This window comes from Dipodomys spectabilis, unplaced genomic scaffold (assembly GCF_019054845.1).
Source record: "Dipodomys spectabilis isolate Male_0828 unplaced genomic scaffold, ASM1905484v1 ptg000166l, whole genome shotgun sequence".
In the NCBI taxonomy this organism is placed as follows: domain Eukaryota; kingdom Metazoa; phylum Chordata; class Mammalia; order Rodentia; family Heteromyidae; genus Dipodomys; species Dipodomys spectabilis.
Window position 1 is genome coordinate 448,140 of NW_024870843.1, and position 8,538 is coordinate 456,677.

General features: G+C 34.5%; 1 pseudogene; it reads right to left on the reverse strand.

Moving 5' to 3' along the window:
• Positions 1-556: 556 nt before the first annotated feature.
• On the reverse strand, positions 557-653 carry LOC122119405 (annotated as a pseudogene).
• Between the last annotated feature and the right edge of the window lie 7,885 nt (positions 654-8,538).

An 8,538-nucleotide genomic window follows, 5' to 3' on the forward strand; every position in this document is an offset into this window, starting at 1 on the left:
AAGTGAATTGCCTGACTTTGATGTAAAAATATATTCGAGTTGTTTGTATACATCTATAATGATTTCTACAGAGTTTGTGATTTTTTAAATCATAAATAATTTTAACTTATCTGTTGAAATGAGTAATACAGAAAGTAAAGATATTTCTGGTGCATGTCTGAAAAAAGTATATTTAAAAATATTTAGTATTCTGTTTGTGTAATGTCCATAACATATTTCATTCTCTCCTAGATATAATCCTTTGAATTCGACATTGTTTTATAATATATAGGTTCATTAATAAATGTGTCCTTTCAGATTGCATTCCATATAGAAACAGTTTAAGATTCCTTTAATTCCTAGGTCCTTAAAGAATTTTATTTCTTTAGGATAAAATGACAATGTTATCTTATTTCAAAAGTTTTATAAAGGTTATGCTATGTAAAGGAATTTGTAAAAAGTGAAGATTGAATGATGTCAAACTAACTTTTATTTCTATGAATTACATGTATTCTTACACTTGTATATTTGTAATCAACTTTTTAATAACTTTTTAATTTCTTGCATCAGAAGAATGAAAAATATGCAATACTTCACAAATTTTCATATCATCCTTGTACAAGAGCCATGTAAATCTCTGTATTGTAATTTGGGTAGACGTGCTGCTGAAGCATGTAGTATCCTGGAAATTTAAGTAGTTAATGATGCAATCTTAAGACAGGCATATATCTTTGGTTGCCTATTTGTAAGAAGGAAACCTTATTGTTCCCAAAATTGCAGTTCATCTTATTTCTGTAAAATTCTGTGTATGGTGGAAAAAACTTATATTGTTTGTTCAATTGCTCACATTTGCAATTTTTTCAATGACTATTTTAAGTCTTTTTCATTTGAAATTGGATCATACTTTGCAGCCTTTATATCTAGGTCCAAAGATGATGGATTTTCAAGTACTTATTTATTAACTGATTTAGCTTTGTGGAGATAATGGAGTCAAAGTAAGCCTTGCTTAAAAGCTACTTCTAAACTTCTGCAGCTTAAAATCTCCCAAATGAGGTCTTACTGGCACAAATGTCTTCCTGACCCTTTATCCTTGGTCCATGTAGAATCTTACCAACCAGAATCTTACCCTGACAGCATAGATTTTCTTATTGGAGCAAAACTAATCTGTTACAAGGGATCATAAAGAGACAAACAGTTCAGACAGTACTCTTCAGACTAGAAGGTATTTTTTCAAAATATAATTGTTTATTACACCCTAACATTTCAAAAGATGCTAAAGCCAAGAAGGTGAAAAAATTGTTCATATGTATGATTACCTAATGTGTTGGCCTGTCTACCATCCAAGCAGGCAGGAACTTACACCACTGATTTTCTATCACCAAATATATTCCATAGCTCCAAAAGAAGTCCATATGTTTCTCCTCGTTATTAGGCCTTAAATTGGTAATGTTTTAATCACAGTGTTTCCTCTTGCCTCTAGGCTGTATATCTCGGAATGGTAAAGCTTTAGCTCTAATTCTACCAAACACTGAGGTAGAGGTAATGGAATAATACTTTAAAACCGTTGCCTCTTGTGGCTCAGTGGTAGAGTGCTTGCCTTGCATGCCTGAGACCCTGGGTTTGATTCCTCATCACCACATAAGCAGAAAGAAAAAAAAACTGTTGCCTTTGATACCCTTACCACAACAGAACAATGCCAAACATTTTCTAATATTATATATTATTATATATTTTATATTTATATGTGCTGATTTTATATTTCACACAGTGAATCTTATTAGAATTAATTGGTAATTTGAAAAATTAATTGATATTTATTCCAATAAATAGATTGGAATATAAATAATCAGGATTAGAATATATATTAGAATATAAAAATTATCAATGCAATGTTTTCGGTATAAACTTATGATAACTTCTAAATGTTCTTGGTCGTCTGAATTCACATGGTAAAAAAAACAATGTTGTTTGCTTCTAATCTATAAGGGATTTTACTTTGCTGCTCTGTTTATTGTTTTAACTCGCTGGTCCCAAACTGTATTTCTCCATGTTTCTGAAGCATTCCTACTGATTATACTCAAATTTTTCTGATATGATGTCTAAAAGCTATTATTCTTCTACAGGATCCACGGGTCCTAGGATCCCAGGTCCCAGTTATCCGCATCATCAGATAACTAAGGCAAGAGTTCTCACCTACGTCCATGCAACATGCCAACAGAAAGTAATTGAAGACCCATCTCATTTTCTCATTTTCTATATTTCAGGGCCCCAATTCCTTGAAATGCAGGAATTATCAGTAAGCAATTGGGAAATGCAAGGCAACATAAAATGCAAGATGAAATCACAAAATGTGAAAGTACAGTAATTCAAACTTTTAATTTTCAGATGACCATCATATATGATTGAACAAGACCACAAATGTCACTAGATCATTTGTAATACCCCTCTCCTAATGATTAATGAATAATTTCATTCCAGCATCAGCAGGCCAGAAAATAGTTCCTGGAACAATAGATCCATATTTGGTCTACCAATGCTAGGAATACTTGACATAGAGGTCAAATATAATTCAGAAAAACATTAATTGAGAAGATCCTTAGTGCTTCAAAACACTGGTACTTCAGTAAAACTTGGTTCTGTAGTATAAAAATGTTGTCATTGTCAAACAAATGATAACCTACATTTAATCTCCTGAAAGTATATTCCTTTTCAAATAAACTTTTAAAAATCACATTTGCCAAATAACACTTTACAAGTAGATGATATTTAGTGACATAAATAGTTTTTCAAGGTAGGGAGCAAGTTACAATAGAGTTTATTTATTTACCCAGCATTAATGCCAAACAGGTTCATCCATTCATTAAAGTGTAGAAATTATACCCCCCCATCATTTGTTTTTTCAGTAGGTGACTTCAAAAATTTGCTAAATAGATCAGCCTCCCATATTTCAAACCTAAACATTAGCTAATAAAGTAAATTTCATCACATACTAAGTACATTTTAAAAAATCACAAATAGTTGCCTTATCATATGGTGTTTTGTTTTCCCTATCTGTCTAACACAGTAAGAAATATGACTTTAAGTCTTGAATACGGGTACTCATCAGAGATTTGACAAACATAAAATCTTTCTTCTACTTCTATCATATTCCTCTACAATAGTAAATTTTAGTTTTCTTCTTTTTCCAAAACTTATTGGTAGTAGAAAATATTATCTCATGTAAAATAAAATAACCACAAACCACAGTGTAAAGCCATTTATAAAACTGGTACTTAGGAATACATTCTAAGCATTTTTTAAACTTTCTTGCTGACTACAGTTCATTAAGCTCTTCCAATCATGGGGGCAGTTAAGATCAATGCTAAGGGTTTCGAGCATCTGTTGAGCATTCAGGGAGTGTAACCCATCTTCCTTGACAGCGTCCCGGTATTTTTGGGTCATGGGGGTACCATTGGTTAGGTCGTGCAGATGTTCGGTGGACGTTTTCAGGGAACATGAACTGGGGTTCTATTATAGGCTTGGCTGTCGTTGCCATGGTAGATGTGGGGCCTGTGAACAACTGTTGAATTACAGGGGGAATAACGAGTTTTTGTTCTTGGGCAAACAAAGAGTTTTTGTTCTCTGCCCAAGGATACAAAATTTTCTGAGGAGAATTCCCAGGCTTGCCTAAACAGCCAAAAGAAGTGATTGGGCAGGCTTCCTGTGACTGATAGTGTGGGGGAGGCGGTTGTACAAGCGTAGCTGGCTGGCCCCCTGGGTCACCTGTTAGTGGAAGTTGTTGGTTATCTGTGTTCTTGCTGGAATTGTTTGCTGTGTCACAAGAAAGATGGGAGTGCTAAAGCAGCTTTGCAATTTTCCTTTTGTTCTGTTTCTTCTTGCAGCGAGGTGTTAAACGCTTGCAGAGATTCCCCTTCTTCTTTCCCTGATAGACAGGCTTGAATAGCTACTACAAGGGGGTAAAAGATTAGGGGCAGCTCAGAGCCGTCACGGACTTCCTTTTTATGAACTGCCTGAAGGATGAGGGTCCACCTGTCTGGATCCCAAATGGCTCCGGAGTCAATCCAGGGATACAATTCATTCACTATTTCCCATATTAATCTAGCTTCCTTTTGTAATACTTTTATCTGCCTACTCCGGAGCAGGGCAACAAATGCTTGTGATTGAGGCTCTCCTGCTTCTGGGGGAAGGTTGCCCATGGAGGCACTAATTTTGCACTAGACCCTCGACCTTCCATCTGCAGAAAGCGATCGAGCCACCCGTTGGGCACCACTTGTAGGGCTAGATCTCCAGCAGGAGGTAAGTATGAACGACTCACACAAGGAACACACGTTGGGAGAACAGGCTTATGCAGGTCTTGTTTATTTCTGCACAAGGGGGGTATTATATAGCCCCAGCTTTCCCAACCTCCTGAGTCCTTCCCAGCCAATTACTTAGTGGGGAGTTGATGTAAGGCACTTGTGATGGGCACTGCTTGGTGACAGGCACTGATTGGTCTTCCCGGGCTTGTAGGGAGCATGGACAGCTCATGGCTGGCAAGCTAGGCAGACATGCCTGTGGGTCACGTCTCTATTAGCAGGAAGTGTGCTTCAACTGCTACTCTAGCTGACTCAACCAGATCTGACCGGCTCTACCCACACTACATCTTCATGGTTTTCCTTTTAAAACTCTTTTATTTGGATGTGGAATTTATTTTCATGCCTTCATTAAATCGGTTCTGCATTGCAGTGAGCTAAATACACTCTGTAAAATCACTTTAGGTAGCAAAAATATTAAGACAATATGTCAAAAAGTTTGGCCTCCCTCCACTCCTGAAGTAAATATGCTTAGCTAGGGCTTCTAAGAATGAGTTTTCTCGCCTTTTCAATTTGCTCAATTATTTTCTGATCCCAAAACTTTTTGTCTTATTTAATAAGTGAAGTCCTCAATATTTCATGTTAATAAGGATGTTACATATTGTAAGCTACTATAAAATGTGAAATCATTGGTTTCAAGTATCCAATCAGATTTTTTTCTGTTGTTCAGTGCTTCAAGTGCAAAGACATTGTGGAAAGTATTACAAACAGAAAAGTGTAAACCCAATACCTTCTTTCAATGTTGAGGGCACTTTCTCCCTAAATATTTGGACCCAAATTATCTTTTTCAGAGAATTACTGTTTGGTAATTAAAGTCAATTCACAAATTTTGATGTCTTTTTTTTAAAGAACTTTTAATTTAAATTCCACTACAACCTTGTTTCACACAGTAAGAGTAGATTTCCTGGGTAAGGACAATTCTCAAGGGAACCTACAGGATTTATAGAAAGGTTTCTGAGGTTTGTTTAGTGTGAAAATGAGCAATCTTCACCCGCATTGCTCCCTCTCAGGAAAGTCTCCATGGATTACTTTGCATGAACGCCTACTTTCCCAGGCAAATTTAAATTTTCATAATAGGCAAAGTTGTTAAAAAATTTGAACAAATAAAAATTTACCTGTTATAATTTTAAAACTCTTTTGAAATTCTTTTATTAGAACTGCGAATTCACCAATCCTAACCCCACCTTTACCATGAAAAACAGTTAACATGTCGTTTTCATGATATAGTGTCCATGAAACTATTATTTTCCAGTGGCTTTGTTATGCGTATATAAAACCATATAAGCTGATTCTGAGCAAAATGAACTCCAAGATATGAAAATGAGAATATTATTTGTGGTTGTTGTTTTTAATGTGCTATGTGATTTCTGTTTCTTTGGGGTTTTTCCCCTGTGCTTTATTCCCTGCTGTATTTGATTTTGGTAGCCTGTGTATTGTGTATATATTTACGTTAATTAGAGAAGGGAAGAGGAACAAAAAAATGGTGAGACAAAGGACAAAGGCAAACCCATGCAATAGCAATACTCACAAGACAATATGTTGTAAATATACATTACAACTTGTGAGGAGTATTGGGGTGAAGGAAAACTGAAGAAAATCAGGGAAGGGGTATCAAGTTTGCAAAGTTATTTATTCATTACCTTAAAATTGCTGTAACCCCACTGTACATCACTTTGACAATAAAATTAAATTTAAAAAATAAGCTGCATGAAATAAAATTTCACTGTATTGGTATAGTAAATATTATTCTTTATGTAGTACCTTTTTCAAAATCAATACTGTTTGGCGTCTCATTTGAATTAACTATCCTTTTTAATCAGAGGACCATCAACTTGAATGCTATCTGACTAGACAATATTTTCACAATATACTTACCAATATTTTTAAAAAAGAATAAATATAGTACTTTCTCATACTAAAAGCGAAAACAATTTAATTCTATGGAATCCTATAACTTTTAAAAGTAAATAAGTTGTTAAGAAGACAGAATATATGTGTTCTTCAACATTCCAATGGCTAATAACTACTCATTTTCAAATTCAGAAGATTCCATACCTGAGAGATTCAAAACAGTACTGGCTTGCATGTTACGTAATTCTGCAATAGATGCATTTTTCCATGGGGTGTTACAGATTGAGAGTCAACAGAAAAATAACCACATTTTGGTTGAGGGTAAAACTATGTACCATAGGTAATAATTCTTCAAGAGTAAACAATTGTTTATCACAGTAAGCTATTATTTTTATGACCACCAATCTCAATATTTATGACATAGAGTCATCCTAGTCCAACAGTTTTCAAATTTTAGGGTGCACCTCAAACTTCCCTTAATTCACATCATCAATAGCTTATCTCTATTGTGAAAAAAATACAACTCTGCTAATGTGATGCCATTCATGTTTTGGAAAGAACACCACAATAAACTGGGTTGCATCATTTCCCCCCCACTGTTATTCTTGAGATGGGAACACTTGCAAATATTATTTATATTTATAACTTTTTTAACTATCATATAAATTCTGGATGCTAAGGTCAGAAGATTACAGTTCAAAGCCCATCCAGGCAGGAAGATTCTCTAGATTCTTATCGTATAAACTTATCAGCAAAAGTCAGACACAAGTGGCATTGAGGTTGAAGGGGGAGAGCCTGAGCCTTGAGCATAAACAGGCTCAGACACAGTGTCCAGGCCCAGAGTTCAATCCCTAGGACAAACCAATAAAAATAAATAAATAAATAAAAAGAAACCTCAAAACTAACATTTTTCTCATTGTATACAGTGGCAAATAATTAAGGAAATTTCTTCCTGTGTTACATACAGGTAGAAGAAAGTAGATGTCACATGATTATTCTCTTCATACCATGTTATAACAAAGACTCCAAAAATTGCTCTTATTCTAAATTTATAAATTAATATCATCAATTTTTGGCAACTCTGTTTACACCATTCACATTATCATTTTATACATTAATTATTGGAATTATCTATTAATTAAGTTCTAATTATAACTCTCTTGAAAGAATATTCTAGGCAAATAGAATGCAAAATCATTTGTGAATTTGTCAATTAAACCCTCTACTTAAAAAGAAATTTTAGCATCCGATAGAATATGAAATTAAAAACAAAATCAAAATATTTATTTTAAATCTAAATTCTAATTTAGCAAGATCTTCAAAATCCTACATTAGACGAACTTTTCTATTTTTCTAGGCTTAAGTTGTTGTAATCCTACATCATTTGTTTGATATACAACAGAATGATGATTATTTACTTTTTCAAATTTTGGATGGGAATCATGAGTCATTTTGCATCTAGGAATGATCTGTAATGAAGAGAGAATTTAAAACACAAGTGAGGATTAAGTATGAGTTGCATTTCAACAGAAAATTTGACTTCTCAAAACATAGTGACAAAATTAGCCCAAACATCCAGTTATGTATTCCTTTCTGGTTTGTTTTTTTTTATTAAGACAAAAGTATACTACCTGGTCCAGGGAAGGTATCACTATGTAATTCCACTCTCTAGTCTCCTGTCTTAATCTCAGTGCTAGAATTCTAGGCTTGTATCACATTGCCCTGCCATAGTTTCTTGGTTTATTTAATCTAGATACAGACTACCAATTCTGAACTTCTCCAGGGATATTATACACCATAGTGACTGTTCAGACTGCTTATCTACTATTTTCAAAGATGTTCTCACACTTGACACAGGATATGAATATTTTCAGATGCACTTGCGGGGTCTGATTCATTCCTCCATGGATGCGATCCCTATAATAATGATTAATTGACTCTCTTACTATGTCTGGACAGTACCTATGTAATATTCTCAAACTTTTTTGAAGGAAGTTCACTTGAGGACTTTCTAATATTAAAAATTATCCCTTGATTCGAGTCTTAATCAGGATATATATTCTGTTGTTTTCTAACTTTTCTACACATTCTGAGAGTTGTTTCATTTGTGTATTTGTGTGTGCACATATAAGTGCCTCTGTGTGTTTGTGTATGTTTCTATGTATGCATGCAAAAGCCTCAACCTTTTATTCGGCAATCTTGCTCATAACTGGTATTCCACCACCTGAGCCATTCTTCCAATCCAGCTTTTGGCTGCTTTATTATATGTACTGTTGGAAAGACTGTTCTGCCCAAGCTGGATGCAAACTGAACTTCCCAGACTCCTTTTCATTCTAAGTTTTTATTTCTCCAGGAG